Genomic DNA, 25710 nt, shown 5'->3' on the forward strand with positions numbered 1-25710 from the left:
TTGAAGTGTATGAATAGATCATATCAGTCAACACTAAAATTCATGGAAGTTAGAAGTTCCTAAAATTTATTCTAAGTTCTTTTCACCATTGATTTTATAGCTGAGATACTATTTGATGTACCAATTTCCTTTAATAGTAAAAAAAAAAATTAATGTAGTCAAATATGTCAAGTTTTTGCTAAAACACATCCTTAAATTTGCTACCATTATCCAAATGCAGAAAAATAACATTATGCTACTTGGTTGGCTCTAAAAATCCTTTTCTTTTTTTTTCTTTTTGTTTTCCTAATTTTAACTCTCATTCTATTTTTATTATCATAATTTTACTAAGCATCTGAAATTGGTAGACCATTTGCTAAGAAATGTTTTGACTGACAGTTGTAAGGAATTTTGTTGTTACTGTTAAATAGATACCATGGCAACATTAATACATTCAAAGATGGAACTTTTGGGGCACACAGATATACACATTCGTGTTTTAAATTCCAAATGGATAATCAAACACTTGACTATTAGCAAATACTTTCGAGTTTCAGAAGAAATCAATAAGCATTGGGAGCCATTTGAATTATATACCTCACTGCAGTAGTTAAACATTTATTTTCGTTTGCTGTGCAAATGAGCTGTTAGCTGAGTACATCTATTGTGTAGGCTTTCAGATACAGTCATCAACTATCATTATTAACATTTTAAAAATAGTTTTTACAATCCCTTTGAAAAGTAAAGTATTTCTGTATATTTTGCATTTGTTTTATTTGGGACTAATAGCTTGTAAATGTTTCATTACTTGTTCTTTTTTTTTTTTTTTTTTTTTTTTTTGGACTCTCTGGGTCCAACTCCATTTTCACAATCTTGAAAAATCAGAGAAATAAAATCCACTCATAACTGTTCATCTAAACGACTGCTCTTTACCCATGTTAGTAGAAAGTATTTTTGTGCTTGTTTGTTTGTTTAAATCATACAAGAGGCACATAAAATATTTTCCCCCAATTAAAACAGGCATCAAATAATTAAGTGGCAACTTTTATTCTTTACTGGAATGTACACCTGGACTTTTTTAATCTGCTCTTTTTTTAGTGGGTGAGAAACATTAACAACAGGGCGTTTTAGGTGAACATTTCATCATTACCATGAAGTACGTTGGTCTAAATGGTCTACGTTCCAGTAATGAGATAAGCGCTTTGCTACAGTAGATTGAATGGCATTATTGAGTTTTGGCACCACCTCACTGACCTCAGTCATAAAAGATTAGTTACAGGCAAGAGGATTTCGGACTGGAGGAGGGAGAGAAGATAAGAAATGCATGTCAAGACATCTGCCTTCCTTGCCCTGGAGAAAGCATGTGCTGGAATAAAAGCACATTAATCTTATGAAAAAATGTACGGCACTATTTTACTTTGTCAGTTATTTTGTCACTTATTCATACAATAAATTTTGAAACACCAATAAGCTGGTTGTAGCCTGTGTTGGATTTTTCAGACTTCTCCAGATATGTAACTACAACGTTTTCTTCCTTCAGTACATGAATACCTACTGTATTTCCAAGTAGCCAAAAGATAATTATAAATTCAAATAGTTTTAAATGCTTTCATCGAAATCTAATATTAAGAAAACATAATTTTGAGTCTCTCTTTTTTTTTTTTCAAGTGAAAAAGGGGTTGATTTTCAGTTGTTGCTTTTTTCCCGTATAGGTTTAATTCTTACATTATTATTAAGTAAATATTGCTATTTCATATCTTTAAAGCATGGTGTTTGATTCATTTTTATAAGCAACTTGATATATAGTTAGACAAGAATGAATTATGTGCCGCTTGAGAGTCTTCTTTCAAAAAGCAAGATAACAGGTCAGCCAAAGTTGTTTTATTTATTATTTATTAATTTATTTGTCTTTAGGCTGATCATTTTTCTTTAAAAAACAAAGAAAACAAAAACAGAAAAACCCAACTTTCCAAAGTTGTTCTTGTCTGCGTGCTCAGATGTGTCAGCCTGCACTGCTTCCTATGCCCTGACACATCTGTCCTGTGAACTGTCTTCTGAGAACATCTTACCTTGCCCTCTGTTTGTTTCTGTTTCATGCTAGTCTACACACCTTTTTCTTTTCTATTTTTAAATTGACTTTCTTACTGGGAATTATTATGAAAGAATCCATCAAGTCTGATACTTTGGTCAGTCTAATTCACTGAGTTGTTTTGCATGTGTCATGGTCAGTGACCTGTGTGTGTGTGGAGTGAGGCTTCACATCTGGTTATTATTCATTTCTAAAGAGACATTAAGATATGGAGACTCCGAGGTGCAGTCATTTCTTTAAAGTGGAAGCACTGGTAAAGCCACTCAACTATTATACAATACCTGTCCTTCAAAGTATCTTGATGCCAACCAGTTGCCCCAAGCCCCTTTCTCTTGATGACAAGAGGTCGGTATCTATAATGGGCAAAAAGGGACATATTTTCAGATTTTTCTTAAGCTTTACTCCCAGTTTCATTCACTCTTGAAGAGATGTTGATAGGAATGATGGTTTTATTCAAACACCTACACAAGCTTTAGTAGTATAAAATTTAGTTTATAGAATATACAAGTGAAATTGATGGCAGAATGTATTTCAATAGCAGCTATTTTCAACATGCTTTTCCTTAGTAAACAACAAAATGGAGAGAGGTACAGGGGGAAGCTCTGAGACAGATATGCTGGCAACATGGAGATGCTGGTTCAGGCCATGAGAGCCACGCTGCTCTAGTTCTGGGCTCCTACACTCATCTCCCTGTTTAAATCCTGGTGTTGCTTCAGATCACCTACAACATTAAATCACAGAGATTTCTATAGAGAAAGCTGAGTCATCCACCATAGAACACACTTCTTCTGCTACCTCAGCCTCTTTGAGTGGGATTTCAGTGACAAAAGCACTGTTCTTTGTGTATAAAGGTTTTCAGAATCACAGGCTTGGGTAGGTTGGCTCAGTTCACTGGACATATATGAATAACCAAGCAAACTCTGCCTTACCAATTATAATTACTTTTTCACTTTGTCTTCACCAGAGCATCTTCCTGAGGAATGGACAGCTGTGCACAAAAGATCACATTGCTAAAAATTACAGAGCATGCTTGTTTTCTTGTGAATTAGTACCCTGTATTTTGTTCAAAATAGTGTGTGTCAGTATATACTGTATCAAATTTAACATTAAGATTGACTTTGTTCTGCATCTATTTGACATATGGGGAAATTGCTGTTTGAAAACATTTCTGTTTGTGTGTTTTTGTTTTGTTTTGTTTTGTTTTGTTTTGTTTTGTTTTGTTTTGTTTTGTTTTGTAGTACTAGGTATTTAGCCTAGGGCTTCATGAATTCAAGACATCACCAATGCTAAAAATATGTTAATTATATATTTCAGTTACATTCCTCATGAAGTAGGGTTATCTCAGGGAAGTGTGAGTTTTCTGCTCATGTAGCAACTTTGAACATCATGTGCATATTTCTTGGCATATTCTATGGAATTTTAACTTAACTATGCTTCTTTTTATTGCCGGAGTTCATTCATAAATATTCACACCAGCGAGTTCTTTTCAATCAATACACAATTTTAGCTGATATATTCATGGAATTTGACATTCAGAGAGGTGGGTGCATAGAAAATCCTTACTGATGTGTGATTTGGGTATTTCTGAAACACTTTCACATGTCAGGAAGCAAATCAATGATGATTTAGAAACAAAGAATGATTGGTAATTTGGAAAGATGAGCAAGTTATAATCAGTTCATAATATTTGAGAATGATAACATTTTTCTATTGATGTAGTTTTGTGCCAACATGTTTAATTTGGAAACTGTAATTGTTACTAGAAGGCAGTAATCGATTTTAGTAGTCGGTATTTTAAAATGACTGATTCAAACCCAGAGCCAAGTAAGTGAACAAAACTTCTTCAAAAAATTGTAAGCTATTTGGTCACCTCAGACCTGAAATTGATTTTAATTTTCTACATGCAAATCTTTCAATATGAGTACAATGGTTTTTAGTATTGACTATTTACTGATAAACTTCTTTAATCTTAGATATCAGTAAGTAAAATGGAACAGTTTCTTACAACTTTAAACCCTTAAACTTTCAAACCTCCTTAAAGTCCAATTTGAACAACTAAAACCTAAAAGTGGGAATGCTAATGTGGCCCTAGAAGAAATGATGCATAGAGGAAAAGGGTTTGCATGCCTAGAAATCTGACCATCACTGCTAGTACAGCCTTTCCTTTATCACTTGAGAGAAGCACAATTAAAAATGATTTCCAGATGTGCAAATGAACAGCTGCCTTCCTCTAACCCGAATTTTGCAGGAATGAGCTAAATCGTCACAGGCTTAAAAGTCGCTATATTTTTAATGGTTTTTAAACTGATCTGGAAGCTCCATGCTAGGTTTAGTGCATGATAGGAAAGGAAGGGCATTAATGCTGATGACTACCAGAAACGATTGCCATTTATGTCGCAGCAGAATCGCTACAGGGCTGGAAATTATAACTGAGCAATACACAGAGCACGTAGAAAAGTTTCTTTCTCACGTAGATGTAATGGATGCCTATATACAGCTGCATGATACGATCCTTCAAAGCAGTGACATCTACTTAGATATTGCTGGCAAGAGCATGTATGTGGATATGTACATGTCCATATAATGGAAAGATATTTTTGGTTTTTGTAATTTGCCCAATGTTAATGAAAACACCAATGAAAGAGATGAACAATTCACTTAAAATATGGAATGCTAGGTGCTTGGAAGATAGATCAGTCAGTAGAGTACTTGCTACAAAAGGATGGCGTCTGACTGGGGATCTCCAGCAAGCTCACAAGAACTCTAACATGGCAGCTCACATTGTAATCCCAGTGCTGGGGGGACGCAAAAAAGAGGATCACTAGAGCTTCTAGCCTGACAGTCTCGCTAGAATGTGAGATGCAGGTTCAGTGATAAGCCTTGTCTTCCAAAATGAGGGGAACTGTAAAAGTACCTTTTATTTGCCTGATGTAATGGTTGTCTGGAGGCTTACTGACTGCATCTATTATTAACCTAGGCCCTGTCCTGTAAACTTCTAGCCTCTGTACAAACTGACCTAGGCCTACAACGTTTTCAGCCTCGGAAATTTACTGCTGGATAAGCTCACCCTTTCTAGCTCTTACTGAACTCTGGCTGACTGGTTCAACTCAGCTGTTCTGGCTCAAAACTCCTCTCCAAGTTGACTGATTCAAAGTGGTTTCTTTCAGCTTCTGACTGAATTGCTCTGCTTGGACACATACGACTTTGGCACTGTGTTGGAATCTTCTGGCTCTTCATTATTTTGTTCTTTCTGTCTTCACCTGTGTCTAGCTTGCAAACTGTGTCTATACAACTGTCCCAACAAAACTGCCCTCTCTCTTCTCTTCCTCTGCACTGCCCCCTTACCTCTCTTCTCTGTTCTCGGAGTTGGACATATTCTATTCAGTTAAATCTTTCTACGATTTGTCAATTTCTCCGCCTCTCAATTAGACACAATTTTCAAGCAAAACTGCTTCTTTAGATGAACTCATTTTACCTTCATTGTTTAAGGTTAAAACAGTGTGCTAGGGCTTGTCTGCATTCCAGTTGGCTCACACAAACCAAGAAGGTCTTTGGATGTAATCATAGCAGCCATATTACTGAATTAAAATTCCTCTACAGTGATCCATTGAGGAATATACTTGATATCTGGCCATTGCATACACAATATATACACAAGGCAGGGGGCAGAGAAAATAAGAGGTGGAGGGAGAGCCAGGTAAATTGTACAGATCATATTAGAAGCAATGAGCATTGTGTTAACTTTCTATCATTATAGCAAATTACCTGAGATTATCAAACTATTAAGAGGAAGACAGTGATGACTTGTTCTGAAGCAAGTTCTGAGAGTTCTGTTCCCAGTAGATTTAACTAGTTGGCTTGAGCTTGTGGTGAGGAGGCATACGAAGGTCAGAGTATATAGAATGGTGAAACTTACTTACTTTATGGCCAGGACAGAATGAAAATGAGGGGAGGAGACGGAAACTCACCAGCCATTAAAGTACATGTCCTAATGACTTTATAATTTCCTACTATGGACAGCCCACTAAAGGTTCTATTATCCCTGTGTCACCAAAACTCTAATACATTGAAACTATTCAGTGATGATGCACTTTTGGAAACCTAGCAACCATCAACCCACTTTAAAAAATGTGAATATATTTCTTCAGCCCACCCATTTTTCTTGAAGCTCTTAATCCTGTAGAATGAACTATTGTTATTAATATTATTGAATTTGATTAGACACTATCCATTACTAAGAATCCTGGACTTGAAACAGATTTTTCTAAGCAAATGAAAATAGACTGTTTTTCTCTAGAGATGTGTGGGAAGGCATGACTATGGTTCTAAAAGAAAGAGGTGAGAGGCTGAGTTTATTTTTTTTTAGGACCTTTATCATATGCAAGCCCAGATAATGTTCATAATCAATTCAGTAGTATTACAAATGTAATCAGTTTGTCTATGAGCATTTTGAAAAGAATTTTAAGAATCTGACCCTAGAAATAATTGCAGAGCTGATGTTCTCATCATGGATATGATGATGGATTTCTTTATCTGTCCTATCAACAACATTCTTTCAAGTGTGTGGCTCCTGACCTTGAAAGTACTCTTCCTTCTATTCTCAGAAGCCCTGGGTCAGACTCGCCTCTCTACGGAGTGCTTCCAATATTTCATGTCATCCTGCAAATGACTGGGATGAATAAGGATGATTGCAGGACCCCACTGTATAGGCGGGAAGCCCAAAGTATTAATTAATTTTCTCTGAGTTGTAGTCCTATGAAGCATTGATGTAGGGATTAGTTTTGTGTTGCCAATTTCAATAGATTATTTTATTAGCTACTATACTTTATATTTAATGATCACGAACCTAGACAAGATGGAGAAACTTTGTCTACAACTCTTGGATATATCCCTCTCCCTCCTCCTTGCCTGACTCTTATCTCTTTCTCTATGTCTCTGTCTGTCTCTCTGTCCATCTCTCTGTGTCTCTGTTTGTCTCTGTCTCTCTGTCTCCCTCTGTGTGTGTGTGTGTGTCCTCTCTTCCATCTCCTCCTTTTCCTTCTTCCCTGGCCTCTATTAAAAGTCCTAAGCATATGAAAATGACTCACTAGTAGAGAGTACTAGGAGATATTGGTCATTGATGTATATTTTCTGATGTATATTTTCTGATGTATATTTTGTATTGCGTTAGGTTAGGCAGTTGTCAGCAACAAATTAAGTCTGGTCACAAGCAATTTTCTTCACGATATTATCATAAGCTCTGATAATATCTGCATCCTGGGGTTGCAATTTTAAGGGGTGGTTCCCTTGCACATCAGTGATTTAACTATTGAGAACTGAATAGTATAATGGTTGGGAAATATTTGTCAAGAAATTGCACTAATATGATTTGCCAGCGTGTATTATTACTTTAGATGTAGTACAGGCAGATGAAATTTGTTCCCACCATAGCCATTTACTCTGCCCCGTGATCTTCTTGTTCTGGCATCTCACAGAAGCAAAAACTCAGAACTCTGTATGGAGTACTTAATGGCTTCAGTGCAAGTGTTCTCCACTAGGTTCTGGTACCTGTTTACTTTTTAAAAAATTCTAAACCTGGCCAAATCACACCCTTGTATAAAATGAACTGTCAATTCATAACAGTTGGAAACTGTTTTAAAATATGGGTTTCTAATCTCTAGTGATAAGACTAAACTAAAATGTAAATGGGGATGTAGACATAAATAAAAGTTTCCTAAAACAGTTGCTTTGACACTTGTTTATGTAGTAATAGTTGAATGTCATAGTTTAAAAGTGCTTGATGGACATAGAAGCATTGGTCAAAAATATAAATCTCTTTTTTAGCCCTCAGACAGTGGAGTCCTTCAGGAATCCTGGTCATTCAGCTCCTTTTTTTATGCAAAACAAGTGAAGATTGCCTAGTAGTGGAAATGGCTTTGATGTTCCTGGTTGTCACTCTGGTACCTGCACAATCATCATTTCCAGCTTCTCATGCCAGTGTTCTGTTATCTCTTCTGCATAAGAGAAGGGTCTCTATCCTAAACTCATTTACAAACAGCTAGTGATTATTCTGATTTTCTTCTTCATGGATATAGGTGAAGAGGAATTGAACTTATGTGAAAATCAAAAGAAGCATTGATAAAAAATTTAGAATGAAATATGAGCTTGTCTCTGTGGTTTTTCTCACGTGACATGTGTGACTAGGACTTTTTTTTAATTAACTGCTTTGTAGTCCGCCTTTTCATGATTGTGGAGTAATCTATTGATTAGCTCTACTTTGTTAACAGACTTAGGTTATTAAAGTTATCTTTTTTACGATAAATTTAACAATTTAGGCGGAGTAACAAAACCTATAGTAGTCACTTACTCTCTTTAATAGGGGAAATATGAAATTAAATTAAAGCAGAGCAGATAGGGCTTGCTCTTTTTCTTTTACCTGATAATTTCGTGAGTTTAGCTAATTTTTAACTGCTGAGTAATATTCCATCATATAAATGTACAACACTTTCTTTAACATTTTCTAACAACATCTAATACAGCAACAATGAACATTATTGAGCAAGTGTCTCTGTGGTAGGATGAAATATCCTTTGGGTATACACCAGATTGGTCTTACAGTAAGACCAAGTGTCTCTGTGGTAGGATGAAATATCCTTTGGGTATACACCCAAGATTGGTATAGCTGTGTCTTACAGTAGTTTCCAGCTTCCCAAGGAACTGCAGCATTAATTTGCATGGTTGGCTGGACCAGGTTGCATTCTTACCAGCAATGGATGCACACCTTTCCTTTACACCACGCCCTTGCCAGCATGAAATATCACTTGTTTTATTGATCTCAGCCACTCTGACTGGTACAAGATTAAATCTCAAAGTAGTTTTAATTTGCATTTTTCCTGCTGACTAAGGATGTTGAACGTTTCGTTAAATGATCCTCAACCATTTCAGATCCCTCTGTTGTGAGCTTTCTGTTGTGATATGCATCCATTTAATTACATTATTTGTTTTCCAGTTGTCTAGGCTTTTTAGATTATTCTATATTTGGTATATCAGCCCTTTTTCGGATGTGTAGTTGGTAAAAATCTTTTTCCTGTTCTGTAGCTGGCCATTTTGTCTGAATAACAGTGTCTTTCACCACATAGAAGCTGTTCCATTTTTTGAGGACCCATTTACTAATTGCTCTGGAGGGGCTGTGCTGTCTATTGTGAACATCTTTTTCTGTGCCAGTGAGTTCAAGACTTTCTGTTGTTTCAGTTTCATTGTACCTGGCCTTATGCTTATGGTCTTTGGTCCATTTGGAGTTGAGTTTGGGGCTGGGTGGTTAAGTACGGATCTGTTTAGATTGTTCTACATGAAGCCAACCAGTTTGGCCAGCACCAGGTGTTGAAAATGTTGTTTTCTCCAGTGTGTACTTCTGTCTTCTTTGTCCAAAATCAGGTGTCCATAGTTGAACGGAATTATTTTAGAATCTTCAGTTTTATTCCATTGATCAGTGTGTCTGTCTCTGTACCAATACCATGCTTCTTCTTCTTCTTTTTTTTTTTTTTTTTTTTTTATCACTACTGCTCTCTAGTATTTTAAGAGCAGGGATTGCTTTTCCTGCAGTTCTTTTGTTATTCAAGGGTGTTTTGTAGAGCTTGCTTTTCATCTTGTACTAACTATAATTTATGCATATTTGAACAATACAACATAAAAACAATACAGTGTTTTCCAGTTACTGTAGAAAATATTTTTAGAAAGGTGAATAAATAAGCCTTGCTGGTATATAAATATTCCTTTTATATTATTACCATTATTACCATTTATTTTGTATGAGTCTTTTGATTGCCTGCATATCTATGCACCTTTCTGTAGGTGCTCTTAGAGACTAGAAGGAGGTGTCTGTCAGCCTAGAAGTGCTGTTATAAATGTTTGTGAGTAACCATGTGGGTGCTGGGAATTGAACCCAGGTTCTCTGGAAAAGTTTTCAGTACTCTTAGCCACTGGGTCCTCTCTCCAGCCCCATAGTAAACCTTATTTCATTATCCCTTTACTGTAATATATTATGTCTATGTAAATATAGTTTTCAGTTATTAAAATCACTAACTGAAGACTTAAACAAGTTATGAATTTTTGAACTTATTAATTTCTAAAAGTTTCTGTTATAAGGTAAATATCTGATGTCTTTGACATGATATAATTTTGAATAATCCTTACTATAGGTGACTCCATTGTTATATGTATGATAGGAGCAGAATATAAGGCCCAGTATTATGTGTGGCGCCTGTAGGGGCACTTGCTTGACTGAGGTCAGAAGGCACTGCATCTCCTGGAGCTGGAGTTACAGGTGGTTGTGAGCCATCTCATGCAAATGTTTGAAACTAGGTCCTCTGCTGATGCAGGACTAGTGCTTAACCACTGAGCTCACCTTCCAGCCTCCAAATCTAGTATTGGGATCATAAAAATATATACTTACTTGAAAGCTATAGGAATAGGGGTAGAGAAAAGTTGTTTGCTAATTGGAACACACTACTTTGAATAGTTCATCAGATCATGTGACTCTTTTCAACTCAAAATGATCTATCCTACAGAGAATTCATTAAAACTTTTAAAATTATTGATTGCAGAAAAGTAATGTTGGGTTACATATATGTCCTTAACTAATTCACCTAATGAGTTTATTTAGTAGCCTCTATTGACTACTTTCTCCAACTGCTAATTTATGTATTTACTTATTACTTCAGCATGTTGATAAACAACATGAGACCATCAGCTAGGTGTTAGACAAAATTACTAAAAAGCAACCACTTTGATGAAATAAGGAATATTAAGTCATATATCAAAGTGGAGTGGATAAATGGTACACGATACCCTCGTGTTGAGCATGGGTTAGTGCTGGATGGAGGAGCACATCACCATTTCCTAGCCCTGAAAAGTGAGGTAACCATCATCTAAAGCAAGTAAAGGCTAAGGAATGACACATACAACGTCTTACCAACTCTAGAGCTGTTTTCTTTATTCTTGACAATGAGTTACAGTATGTAAATATTTGAAGCCCTTGCATGAAATCATATGTGAAGTAGTTTGAATTTTTTGTTTGTTTGTTTTAAAGTACATTTTACGAACTGAGACAGGTACAGATACTTACAGCCAAGAATTGTACTGAGATCAGGGACCCCAAGAGAAAAGTAGGAGGAAGGAATGAAAGGTCTGAAGAGGATGACAACCACATAAGAGGACCAACAGTGACAAATAACCTGGAGTCCTGGGAGGTCCCTAAGACGAACACACCAACCAAAGGGCACACATGGACTAATCCAAGGCCCCTGGTGGCACGTTTGTAGCAGAGGACTACCTCTCTGCCTCAGTGGGCAAGGATGTGCCTAATCTTGTAAAGATTTGATGCCCCTGGGAAGTGGAAGTGCAGATGTTGGGGGACACTCTCAGAGGTGAAGGGGACAGGGAATGGGGGAAGAAACCTGGGTGGGGGCAACATATTGGATGTAAATAAATAAAATAATTGGCTAATTATATAAAAAAGAAAAACTGATTTTACTTGTATTTGCTAATCACAAATCATTCATATTTTCTGGAAGTTAATTTATAGGACATGGAAAGCAATTTGTTTTGCACTTTTCTTTGGAGTTGCATTCTGCAGGCATTACATACAATCTATAAACAGTGAAATTATGATCTGGTATTTTTTGTCTTTAAATAACCAGCTCAATTTTGGCCAAGGTCAAGGAGACTTAAACCTTGTTATTATTTTTGACAGCTATACAATGCCCGATAATGGTTTTATTTCTGACACCAGCTGGCAGCATGTTCCCTTTCAAATGAATTCATAGATGCCCTGGTCACAATCCAGACATGCAAGGGACACTCGGAATTCCACTGCTGTGTTTCTGCGTAATTAGATATGTCTCCCTAATAGGAAGAGAAGGCCAACTTTGGCAATGCTTTTTCTCCATGTAATTTTTTCTTAGTTATTAAGTGCATTTTTAAACAGATACAGTGCCTGAAGGCATCTTGATAAGCAAATTAGTGGGAACATTTCAGAATAAAAGGTACTAGTATGTCATACTATAATATAGTGTATATTTGGCCTCAAAAAGCTGTAATTGTCTTGAAGTTCTGTCCCCTCTAACTTGGGATGTCATCTTGATGGTCTTTGCTAATCATGACAGTGGTTGGCATTCCTCTCATCATGTTTTGTTAAGGGTCAGGTTCAAGCATTAGAGAAGACAACAGAAAAAAATTACCTTCGAAGGAAAGCTGACTTTAAAAATACATAATATGCTAGAGACAAGAGCTCCGGGGTTCTGGTTAGTACATCATGTTGTTCCAACAATAGGGTTGCAGATCCCTTTAGCTCCTTGGGTACTTTCTCTAGCTTCTCCATTGGGAGCCCTGTGATACATCCAATAGCTGACTGTGAACATCCAGGGCCAAAAGAATGGGAATGGGTGGGTAGGGAAGTGGGGGGCGCTATGGGGGACTTTTGGGATAGCATTGGAAATGTAATTGAGGAAAATATGTAATAAAAATATTAAAAATAAAAAAAAATACATAATATGCATTTATTTTGAATTAATCACAAATAAAGACCAGAGAGAAGACTGGAGAATTACACACACACCCACACACACACACAAAGAGAAACAGAGACAGACACACACACAGAGAGACACACAGGCATACACAGAGACATACAGACACACACACACCCATTGTCATACATACACATGCACATACAAGCACACACACACATGGACACACACACATTAAAGTCTGTCTATGCACACACCCATTTTTTTCCTTTTGGATATAAGATCTCATCATGTAGTCCTTCTTTCCTAGAATTCATTCTGTAGCTCAAATTGGTCTCAAGTCCATGCCAAAGGCATCTCCTTGAGTCTCTCCTGTACTGAGGTTGCATGTGTAAATCATCAAGGATAAGTTTATGTGCTTCCACATAAGCATCCTTAGTTAGATATGTCAGTGTCTGACAGGGTCCCTGCAGGTTTCATGGCAGGCAGGGAAACATTCCAGAAAGAAGTGAGAATGGAAATAAGTTCATCCTGACTTAGGCTGGGTCAAACTTTGGGAGTCTGATCCTATTACAACATATTTAAACACAATATAATTTGGGGGAAAAATTCCCAGTAGAATATAATCACCAGCTAACAAAGAAAGCATAATTACATGGAAACTCGACTCAGGATATATATCATTTCTTCTAAGAAGAGGGTTTCTGGAGATAGGCTACCTGCCTTAGTTTAAGGGCCTAGGGACAGATCTGGCCTGATATATGTCATAGTGTTAGTTTGGTCTATTAGCTACTTCTATTGCTGTTGTGTACAGGAACCTATACAGGTAATGTAAGGATCAATTTGACTATTATCTCTCTCTAGTACCTACTGTTGAAGCTCCATATGGCCTGGTCCAACAGATACACCGATCACTAGGCCATTAACTCTACTTTTCAGCTTCTAAAATATTTTAATTGGAATTTATTTCTAATTTTTATTTTAAACATATACTTATTTATTTTTTGTTTTCATACAACTACTATAAAAATAGCCCTAGAAAATCCAGTATAATTCATGAACATACCATTCCAGCAGAGTTACAGGTAAAATATAAATATAAGTAGGTAAAGATACAGAAACATATATAAAGACAAAGACATATAGATATATAGGTTAGATAGATATAGATGTAAGTGATATAATTTCACTGAGCTTAATTTAATTCTTGGCAAATATTTTATGCTTTGGAACTTTTATAAAGGTTTTAATCTTAAGATTATCTTTATGATCATGCAAAGATTTCTGTGAAGACAAAAAGTCTTCCTGTATTTTTATTGATAATTTTATTTTGAATCATCAACAGTGATATTCAAAACAATTATTTTCTATTCATTTGTTTGATTTAAAAATATATTAGTAGATGGTCATTTTATCTTATGCTGGGTGGTTTTAGTAAGAGAAAATAAATTTATATTTGTAGCAAAATATTGGAGTATATTATTTTGTCTTTAATAACTATGTAATGATAAAGCACAAATAATTTAACAAATTACATGTTGGAAACACATAGAAAATACAATTTCTAATAAATGCCTTGATAGAATCATAATGGTAGATATAATTTAAGTGAGTTTTGTTTTAACATAAAATGTAAATATAATATGAATTTGATATTTCTTAACTTCTGGAAGAAAAATAATAATTTTGACCAATATGGATATAACATTTCTCAAGATCCACTTAGAGTATAGCCACATACAGACTATTAATCTCCTGACCTGTAGAACTATTAATTTATTTTAAAGCCTGATGCTCATAGAACCAAAAATATGCTTTCATTCTACATGTTTGCAGTGAACTGTACTAAAATTTTAATTCAGAAGTCATGAGTGGTTGCGCAAGCACTCAGAAGGCAAAGGCGATGGGTCTCTGTAAGTTCAAGGCCAGTCTGATCTACCCAGTGAGTTTGAGGACAGTCAGGACTATGTAGAGAGATCCTCTCTCAAAAGCTCTCCCAATAAGTAGATAAACATACAATGCAGATCAGTGAAATCAACACGATCTAGACAACCCTTTGCGATTTAGCTTCATGTATTTTGATTACTAATGAAACTAGACACCTTAAAAGGAAATGTGAAAAAAGTGCCTGTTTCTCATTCTCATTTCTGATGCAAACAAAGTAACTACTGGGTAAATGATTCAGAAGAGGAAATAACCAATACTCATGGAATGCTCACTCACACAGCGTACAGTAGTCACTACATCCTACCGGGTAGATTCATGCAACCTGTAATTGGAACTTCTAGGCAGTCCTCCACCATCATCCATGTAGTGAGTATACATTTTTATATTCCTGTTAAAAACATATGTGTGAAGGTGGAATGCTAAACAGTAATTTGGAAATAAGAAAAATTAAGTTAACCAAGCAAACAGGACTTTTAAAAATGTTCTTGGGTCTGGAGAGATTACTCAGCAGTTAGGCGTAATTGTTATTCCTGTGGAGAACAACATTTCCCACCAACTCTATAACCTGTAACACCGGTTACAAAGTGTCTGATGAGCTTTTCTGGCCTACAGAGGCATCAAGTGCACCTATGATAGACATATACAGTTGCCACACATACAAATACATACATAAATAAATCTTTAAAAATAAAAAGTGAAAGAAAATGAATGTTCTTTACTTAAAAGGGAAAAAGAAAGCAACACAGATTTTTTTTTTTAACATTTTAAGGAAAACAATGTTTTTCATTACTCTCTGAGCATCCTGGAAGGTTATTTCTGAAACCAACCAATTATGAAAATGTATTCTTTTCAACACCTGCTTAAATAACTTATGTATCTCACACTTGGTTTTTATCACTCTTGCAGAATGGGCTATGGAATGTGATAGACAATCAACAACTAAATGTTGAATGAGTCAATGATTAGGAACATCAGAATAATCAAAATAAAGTAGGTGTTACTTTATGAAAATAAAGTACTAGTTATTTTTTCTTCTGTTATAATACTTAGCCAAGGCTACTGAGGAAAGATTTGCTTTGACTCCCTGTTTCAGATGGGAGATACAGTCAGAGGTCACAGCAGAGGTACCTGGGATGGCAAGGTAAATGTATCATGAGAGAGCTGGTCACATCCTCTCTGCAGTCTATAAGCAGAAAGGTGAATATTAGTACTTATCGTACCTTCTTCTTATTTGGTCACAGATCCTAGTCAATGTTGTAATGTCACTCACATTTAGAGTAAGTCAGCTCTCCTAGCTAAACCTCTTTGGAGATGTCCTCATATCTATAACCTACGAGATTCTAAATCATGCCAAGTTAATAATGTTATATGTTAATCATCACACTCTACCTCTGACTGGGCTTTCCCTTCTCAACATGGTTCTTTTCCTTGGAGAAAAAGATGTTTTCATGGCTATTTTCTGGACATCCTTTCCTTTAAATCCTTGGTTATATCATAAATGAATAGCTCCTGAAAATTCATATTCACAGTAATCACTCTGAGATTTACTTTGTAGTTTTATCAGTTAAAGAGAATGAGGATTTCTGAAGATCAAAGAATGTAGCAACTGGGAAATATTGAGACTGTATCTCATCAATGAAAGAATGTAGCAACTTGGAAATATTGAGACTATATCTCATCAATGAAAGAATGTAGCAACTTGGAAATATTGAGACTATATCTCATCAGTGAAAGAATGTAGCAACTTGGAAAGACAGAGACTATTGTCTCATCAGTGAAAGAATGAAGACTGTTACCAAGTGTAATAGTAGACCATCACAGTCTAATAATTAATAACTTATGTTTAAGATCATACCCCAATTATGTTTATCTTTCTGAGATGTACCGTTCTAATATTTGGTTCACAAAGGTAATAATTTTGGAGCCCATCACCCAGTTCAGTCATACCAGATTCTAGAACACTGGCCTAGCAAGTGTTAGATTGCCAGTATTATGGGGGAAGTAATTTTGCATATCTGTGCTTAATTACTTATTTGGATATTTATAGGAAGGCTACACACTGTATCTTCATAAAAATGAAAAGTTACTTTCTTGGTGTTTCATGTATTTTGTGAAAAAAATATTAACTTCAGATTTTCCCTGTCTCCTTATGCATTTTTTTATTTTCTTGTGAACTGTTTCTTCAAGGAATCATAAGTACATTAATTAAAATAGGTCAGAATTTCTGTTCTCTTCCTTTTTACAGTGATAACTCATGTAAGGGAAAGCAATTCACACACATTGCATGCCTCCCAGCTTTCTAATCTCCAAGAGAGGGAAATGTGCATTCTGCGATGTTGTTGACTTCTGAATCAGTCATTTGCTTGGTTTTCGTTTCTAGAATGACTGGTTATTTTATTTACCATTAAAAGATTGCTTGCTATTCACAGCTAGTCTTTCTTCACCATCACTAATGTGATTATTGAGTAACTAAGGATAAAGGAATGTCAGATAAAAGGTCACGTGATCATTAAAGTCTGGAGAGGAAATCAGCATTTAACTTAACTACAGGATTAATGTATAGATATGAATACTTCCATTTGCAAAAACCTTTTAGCCTTAGTCAGCTGTTTAGATGTACAGTCCCAAAGTCAAGCTAGGAATTTTGGGGAGGGAGGTTTGTTATCGACACTTTATAAAAATCACTTTGAATTTCTAATGTTAGTAAATTTTAAAAGTTAACAAAAGTGCTCCCTGTAGACTATCTTCTAATTTCTATTTTTATTGTTTTAATTTAGTTTTCCCTTTCATTAAAAATAAACTCTATTCCCATACAATATATCCTGATTACAGTTTCCCCCTCCCTCTATTTATCCCAGTAATGGTGGAAGAAGTTACCAATTTATGAACACAGCTGAATATCATTATGAGTCATTTTATTATTCTAATGGGGTGTTTTTGGTTTTGTTTGTATTTAGTTTTACTCTTGGTCTAGGGCTATCTATCTGTTTTGTGGTCACCCTAGCAGTGTTGGATATGAGTTTCATCAATGTGGCATCAGCCTGAAGTCAAATCAGACATTGGTTGGTTACTCCCACAACCTTTGTGCCACCATTGCCCTGGCATATTTAACAGGCAGAGCCAATTGTAGATCAAAAGATTGTATTTGGTTTTTTTTTTATGTTTTTCTTTTAGTAAAAATTGATGACTTCTGTTTTATTAAGAAATGATGGCTTCATTCTTCCCGAGCTTCATGTATTTTGCAAATTGTATCTTATATCTTGGGTATTCTAAGTTTCTGGGCTGATATCCACTTATCAGTGAGTACATATTGTGTGAGTTTCTTTGTGATTGGGTTACTTCACTCAGGATGATGCCCTCCGGGTCCATCCATTTACCTAGGAATTTCATAAATTCATTCTTTTTAATAGCTGAGTAGTACTCCATTGTGTAAATGTACCACATTTTCTGTATCCATTCCTCTGTTGAGGGACATCTGGGTTTTTTCCAGCTTCTGGCTATTATAAATAAAGCTGCTATGAACATAGTGGAGCATATGTCCTTCTTACCGGTTGGAACATCTTCTGGATATATGCCCAGGAGAGGTATTGAGGGATCCTCCAGTAGTACTATGTCCAATTTTTTGAGGAACCACCAGACTGATTTCCAGAGTGGTTGTACAAGCTTGCAATCCCACCAACAATGGAGGAGTGTTCCTCTTGGGAGCAAGGCAACCATGGAAGGAGCTACAGAGACAGAGTTTGGAGCTGAGATGAAAGGATGGACCATCTAGAGACTGCCATATCCAGGGATCCATCCCATAATCAGCCTCCAAACGCTGACACCATTGCATACACTAGCAAGATTTTGTTGAAAGGACCCTGATATAGCTGTCTCTTGTGAGACTATGCTGGGGCCTAGCAAACACAGGAGTGGATGCTCACAGTCAGCTATTGGATAGATCACAGGGGCCCCAATGGAGGAGCTGGAGGAAGTACCCAGGGAGCTCGGGGGATCTGCAACCCTATAGGTGGAACAACAATATGAACTAAACAGTACCCCCCTCCCCCAGAGCTCGTGTCTCTAGCTGCATATGTATCAGAAGATGGCCTAGTCAGCCATCAGTGGAAAGAGAGGCCCATTGGTCGTGCAGACCTTATATGCCTCAGTACAGGGGAACACCAGGACCAAGAGGTGGGAGTGGGTGTGGGAGACTTTTGGGATAGCATTGGAAATGTAAATGAAATAAATACCTAATAATAATAACAAAAAAAGAAATGATGGCTTCTTCTATCCCCTTCCAGATTGGCGATTGCTATTAGCATGTAATAAAGGCAGATGTCTCTTCTTGGGACAGGATCTGAGATAATAGATGATAAACAAGGTGCCACTGGGAAGAAATTGCCTGTAGGCTTTATGTATGTATATATCATCTAACTTTTAATATTTTTTTCACATAGACTTTTTAATTCAGTCAGATAAGTAAATTTTGAATAAACTGCCACAGATATTGATTTTTGGATCGAGTCTACTAAAAAGAATTTTTCCTAAAAATTCAATACCATTTATTCAGTTTTAAATGAGATGATCTAGTGGGGCATTTATCCCTCAATATGCTTTTATGGCCTTTAAAAGGTAGATCAATTTCTTCTTTTGACTATTACCCAAGAATCTGGCTTGATTTCACAATCTGATATAAATAATCTTTGTGTCCATCTCTCTTTCAATTCTTGTGAGTATAAAGATACTATTCAAAAGTGAATACATTTTACAACATGTCAAGATTAAAGAGGAACTTAGGTGAACATATTAATAATCAAAATCCCCGATATGTTGGACCTATAAGAAATAAGATGAATTTAAAATCAGGGTGTTTCAAGTTTGGAAGGAAAGTAATATGAAGAATATTAAGAGAAAATGTGATATTGCTACTTTGAGCACAGCCATTGAATCTGGAAGTGACCATTTTACCATTTTTATTTACTTATCTGTTACTTTGTGCATTTTGTTCTGTTCTGAGAACTGCTCAGAGTAAGTTTTGCAATAAGTTATCATAGCCTTATATATTCAGCTTGTGCCAAATGAATCAAAACTCATCAAGCATAACTTATAATGAATATTTTTAATATTTACATATCATTTATCATTGATGCCCATAAGAAGCTATGAATATTTTTGTAATAATTGTGTGTATTATTATTATATAAATTTCTATTCATATCATACTTGTATTAATAATGAAAAATTCTTACTTAGAAATTATGGGAAATGAGCAATCATGTGTATGTCCAGAAGTGACAAAGAGACAGCAACAAGTCTACAAAAGTCACCCAGCCTTCCTCCCTGTAAGCTGATGCTCTGTTTTAGTTTAACAAATAAGGAGAGACTTGGGAGACTGATTCATCATTCCCTTGTCCTCTGTGCATGACACACTGACTTAAACCCTCCTTAATGTGCTGTAGGAAAAAAAAATGCAGTTGTGGGGAAGGAATGCAGATGTGGGACACAGGTAGGGAGATGTCATTTTAGAAAATCATACTTTAGTAAATAGCTTTTGTTCTTTGTGGATGTTCCTCTCTTACACTCAGACCTCAATGTAAGAACTTTTTCTGGTGTTCATTGTTCCAGAGTCCAATTTTAAGACTTTAAAGGCAAGCGTGAGTATTTAATTATTACCTTTGAGTTATACCTGAAGTTGTGTAATGATCCTTCTAGGATTTAGAGGAGGTTTTGCTGTTGTTGCTTTGGTTTGGTTTGGGTCTTTGTTTATTTGTTTTGACTATGCTAGCTTTGTGACAAGATCTTACTTTTGTGTTGCTGGCCTTGAACTCCTGCTCTTCCTGTCTCTACGTCCTATTTGATGTTGTAATAGTCATTCATAGTCATATCTGGTTGCATATATATTTGCATAGGTAATCATCTTAAAGAATACAAGGTAAGTAATGACATGGATAGAAATTAGAAGTTGATTATTTAGTTCTTCAATTTCTGTCTCCACTTCACTGTTCAACATTCTCCAGTGTATAATTCACTTGTTCTAAGACTCCTGCTCAGTTTTCATCCTCTTATGCATCTGTTCATTGTTCTATGCCCATAAAGAATTGTTTCTTTTGACAGTCACCTGAAAAGAAAATATACATGATAACATACAGTAATCCAACATCACTTCTTATCTTCCCATTCTTTACCACAGAGTTGAATGTTCTTTTCTGCGATGGTACACATCTCTGTCATAAGTCTTTTTACATTCCCCGACAAATGTCATTTCTATACACATATGCTTTCAAGCTACATTGCACCCAGGAGGATTTCTTATGCATTTCTTTGTTTCCGTAATCTTCCATGATGTTTTTCACAGTTGGCATGCTATGAAGTGCTGATTGAATTTTTAACCATCAAGCTAGTCTTTCAGAAAAATGATATAATCTGTTTACACTGAAACAGTAAGACACCAAACAGCATTGTTTGTTGTTTTTGTACCTTGTGTTTCCTGACTAAAATAAATAATGACAACAAAAGTAAAATGAAGAAGGAATCAATAACAGAACAAAATTTCTTTGGAAATTGCTAATTTGAAAAATAAAATATCCAGAGTTATAGGAATAGGATATTAAGAGAAATCAAGACCATTTATATTTATCTTAAATACTTGCACAGCTTTTCCTATGTAATCTAATCATAAGTTTGCAACATAATTAGTGGATATCTTAGTCAATTATATTATACAGGAACATTGCACTAATAAGTGGATAGCTGAAAACTAGAGGCCAGAGTGAATGACACATTAAGTCAAACCTATTATTACCGTGCAAGCTACACATGTCAAATTAAATGTAAATATCTATTTTAATAGATGCTTTTCTAAATTACATTGAAATAATCTCAGACCTACAGAAAAGGTGTGCAAACAAGACAGAGATTTCACATACACCTGCCATCCACTTACACCTAATATTAAAAGCTTGTAATAGCAATAGTGTAAGTATAAAAACCAGAGACATAAAGATAATACATTGAGTATTTTTATGTCTATGGGTGTTTTGTTTTCATATGTGTCTGCATATTACATGCATGCCATGCCCACAGAAAGAGTGAGTTGGATTCACTCAACCTGCCAGGAGTTATAGTTAGCTTTCAAGCTGCTACATGTCTTTTGAGAATGTTGGGTTTAGGTTTTTATTGGTTTAGGGAAACATGTGAAACTTAGTAGAGTTCTAGGATCCAGAAGTATTTTTTAAAGGTTGTAAAACGTTTGTTCTCTTCAACTTCCTATTTTCATGTTCCAGTTTTTCTTTCCACTCTTTTCTCTCCTGTTCCTTCTATATAGCATCTCTCTCTCTCTCTCTCTCTCTCTCTCTCTCTCTCTCTCTCTCTCTCTCTCTGTCTCTCTGTCTCTCGCTCTCTCTCTCTCTCTCTCTCTCTCTCTCTCTCTCTCTCTCTCTCTCTTTCTCTCTCTCTCTCTCTGTGTGTCTGTGTGTGTTTCCTTAACTTTCTTTGTACAGATGTGCAGATGGAGATACATTCATTTTCTTATACTCCTTTCTTTATATAAAAAAAGTGGTTTCCATAGGCTCTCATTTAAAACATTGTCAGGTGATGTAGTGTGTGTGTGAGTGTGTGTGTGTGTGTATCTCTGTATATGTCTCTGTGTGTCTTTGTGTCTCTGTGTCTGTTGTGTTTAGAGATATAGGGTGTTTTTATTTTATGTAATTTTTTTTGAGAAAGGGTCTCCTTAACCCAGAGCTCTTCAGATCAGCTAGACTCCCATGCCAGAACATGCTGGGGATTCTCTCCAGCTTTTTACATCGATGCTGGGGATCCAAACTTAAGTCCCCATGCTTATGTGGCCAGCATTTGTTTCCTTCTTCCTAATCTGTGTTCCTTGTTTGCTTTAGTAACTGTACAATATACTAGGTATTTCTGTGCATTTGGCTGTTTTCAATATTCCTTAAATTGATACTACAACAATAACCTTGCCTATGCATATGTTGCGATTTTGGAAATTATCTTTAGGTTTCTGTCTCAGAAGCTGGCTTTAGATTAAGAATAGTGGCATGCATATTGACTAAATATTGGAATCTTTAATAATTTTTTAAAGAACTATTTATTAAACATTTACAAGCAATGTTTTGCCCATGTTTTACCTCTCTCCACTTCTCTCACCTCCTCACCCACAACTTCTTGTTCCTCCTCTCTCTCAAAAACATAAACAAAATTTCCTCCCAAAACAAAGAACAAGAATCACAACATACAAAAATCCAATGAGACAAAAAAAAAAAAAAGGTGCCAAAGCAAGACAAATTGGACTAAAGGGTACACATAACGAACATGGAGTTCATTTGATGCTGGCAAACTCTCTATGGGCATGGGGCCTGCCTTCCCCTAGAGCATGCCTCAGCTATCTCAGAAACCCAGTGATATCTCATTGTAGAAAAGTGATTTCCTCCTTCTCAGCAGTTTCCAATTGCAAGTAGCTATTGGTTAGGAATGGGCACCCTGTGTCATTTTCCTCTCTCAGTGTCTGGCATGAACCTGCACAAGTCTTATGCACTTACGCCATAGCGTCTCTGAGTGCATATGTACATCAGTGATCTTGTTTCTGGAAAATACTGTTTTCTCAGAGTCGTCCAACACTCTGGATCTTATAGACTTTACTCCTCTCCCACATAGATCCCTGAGCCATGAGGGGAGTGGTTAGAAGAAGACATCGTATTTAGCACTGAATGCCCCAAAGTTCCTCCCTCACAACACATTGTCCAGTTGTGTGTCTCTGTGTTGTTTCCCATCTGCTATGAGAATATTCTCTGATGAGAGAAGAGTGAGACACTGATCTATAGGTATAGAAATATGTCCATAAACATGTTATCATAATATCCCTTTAGCAGAATAATGGCAATAGAAGAGACAGAGATACAGATGCTCTAAAATGGCATCAGAGCTCTGCTGATACAGTGTAAAAGTTCCTGCGAAACAGTGCCTTTAGTTAACACATAAGATACAACATTTCATCTCAATACATATGTACTCTGAATTCTAACAAATTCAGGATAATCAATGGGTCTACCCCATTACTTATTCATGTGTGAAGCCACTGTGGTCCACACTTCTAGCTCTTCATAAAGCACATAATAGGTTATTGATAAATGTAGTCACACTGTTGTGCTATTAAACACTGGAAAATATTTCCCCAAATAAATGTATTATGGTAGTTGTTATCCCACCTCTTTCAACTCCACCCTTCTCTTAGTTTCTAGTAATTTCTATTTCTTTTCTACATTGAGGTCAACTTATTCTGTCTTCCACATTCAAGATAGAATATTCAGTATCTATATTTCTTAATGTAGCGTATGTCATGATATATTTTTACCCATTTAGTGATAAATGACAGAATTATATTCTTTTAGAGGCATACATATATACATATCTATTTACATATCTATGTGATAATGTCTTCTTACATTTATTAATTTATGGATATCTAGTTTGGTTTTTGTAAATGGTACCATAATGAATATGGTCATGGGAGCATCTTTTCAATGTGGTTATTTCATTTTTTATAAATACATTGCAGATATTCCCAATAGCTCTTTCACATTGCATGCTGTCCATTAGTATATTATTTCAGTTGCTGTGGAGAAACCTCTAAATTTGCAATAGAACTATTTGTTTAATTTTGATTTTGTTTATGTTTGGTGTGTAAGGCTCTAAAAAAAGTTATATCTTGACTGTTGAGATGGTTCATGAGATAAAAGTCACAAAGCCTGATGACTCATGTCCAATCTCCACGATCCTACTGGTGGAAAGAGTGAGCAAGACTTCTACAAGTTGTAATCTGATGTCCTGTGATGGAACACACAAACACACACACACAAAGATACATGCACACATGAGTAAGTAAGTAAATAAATGGAATTTTTAACACTCAAAAAATTTCATACACTGTTTTTAAAGCATTTTTCTTTTCTATCCTAGATTGAAGCAGTTTCATAACTTTATAGATTCAAATCTTAGAACTATCTATTTTTCAGCTAACTTTTATGTGTTAAGAAATAGAGTTTCGTTCGTGTGTGTGTTGTGTGTGTGTGTGTGTGTGTATGTGTGTATGTACATATTTATCTTTCTTGCCATCATTTCTTGAAGACATTATCCTTTTTAAAAATAATTTTTATTGACTATTTGGGAATTCCACATTATGAGCTCCAATCACACTCACTTTCTAGTCCTCCCAGATCTGCCCCCAACCAATTATGATCTCCCCTTAGAGAAAGAGAAGAGGAAGAAGGTGAAAGGAGAGGAGGAGAAGGAGGAGGAGTGGGGGAAGAGGAGGAGGAGGAGGAGGAGGAAAGAAGAAACAGTTTCAGCTTGTATTGCCCATATACACATACACTTGTTGAAGCATGATCAAAAGTCTAGGAGACCAGCTGCTTAAAGAAAATTAAGTTCTTCCTCAATCACACCCCTTCCAGAAGCCATCTATTGTCGACATTTTAACACCCGAATCTCAATTTTTTGAGCTTTCTTCAATAGCATTCTGTCTAGGCTGTTGCTTTTAGGTAGGGATTCTACTGGATCCAGTGTCTGTGATGACGTCCTTGGTCTGTGTTACTACTAAAGGCCATGTGGGTGTCCCTGATCTGTGCTACAGCCTGAAGCCAAATTGATGTTCATTGTCTGTATTGCCACCAGAGTCAGTGTTCAGGTCTGTGGCACATGGTGATGCTGGAGACCATGTAGATGTCTGTGGTCTCGAACTATTGACAGAAACCAGGTGTAAGGACATGATCCATGCTCCTGACCTGATGACCATAAAAGACAAGGAAGCTAGTTTTGCCACAGTCTCGATTACTGCACACTAGTAAGTTTAGAAAGAGAAATATGAAAGATTTTGTGACAACCCCTACACCCTCTATCCTACCCCGTCTAGCCTAGGCCCTCTACCCTAACACCTATAATCTATAATAAAAATAGATTATTTTTATTGCAGAGTCTTTTCCATTTCTGTGCTGATTTTTATGCCTGTACTATGAATTGTAGGTTACTAGAGTGGCATGTCCCAAGGTCAGGGTTGTGCCTCAGATCTGACTTCTATGATCAACATTGCTCTGACATTTTATTTCTTTTGCATCTACATATAAATAGTACAACCTGGTTTTCTATTTCTGTAAATGTTAATGCTTTTTTGGGGTTACAATGAGTGTACAAATCCCACCA

General features: G+C 36.0%; 1 long non-coding RNA gene across 14 annotated transcripts in view; it reads left to right on the plus strand.

Moving 5' to 3' along the window:
- The window catches only part of LOC110311497 (uncharacterized), a 463301-nt gene that overhangs the window by 272767 nt on the left and 164824 nt on the right, over positions 1-25710 (plus strand). The window lies entirely within an intron of this gene.

The sequence above is a fragment of the Mus caroli genome, unplaced genomic scaffold (genome assembly GCF_978045245.1).
Source record: "Mus caroli unplaced genomic scaffold, Mus_caroli_1 scaffold_17, whole genome shotgun sequence".
In the NCBI taxonomy this organism is placed as follows: domain Eukaryota; kingdom Metazoa; phylum Chordata; class Mammalia; order Rodentia; family Muridae; genus Mus; species Mus caroli.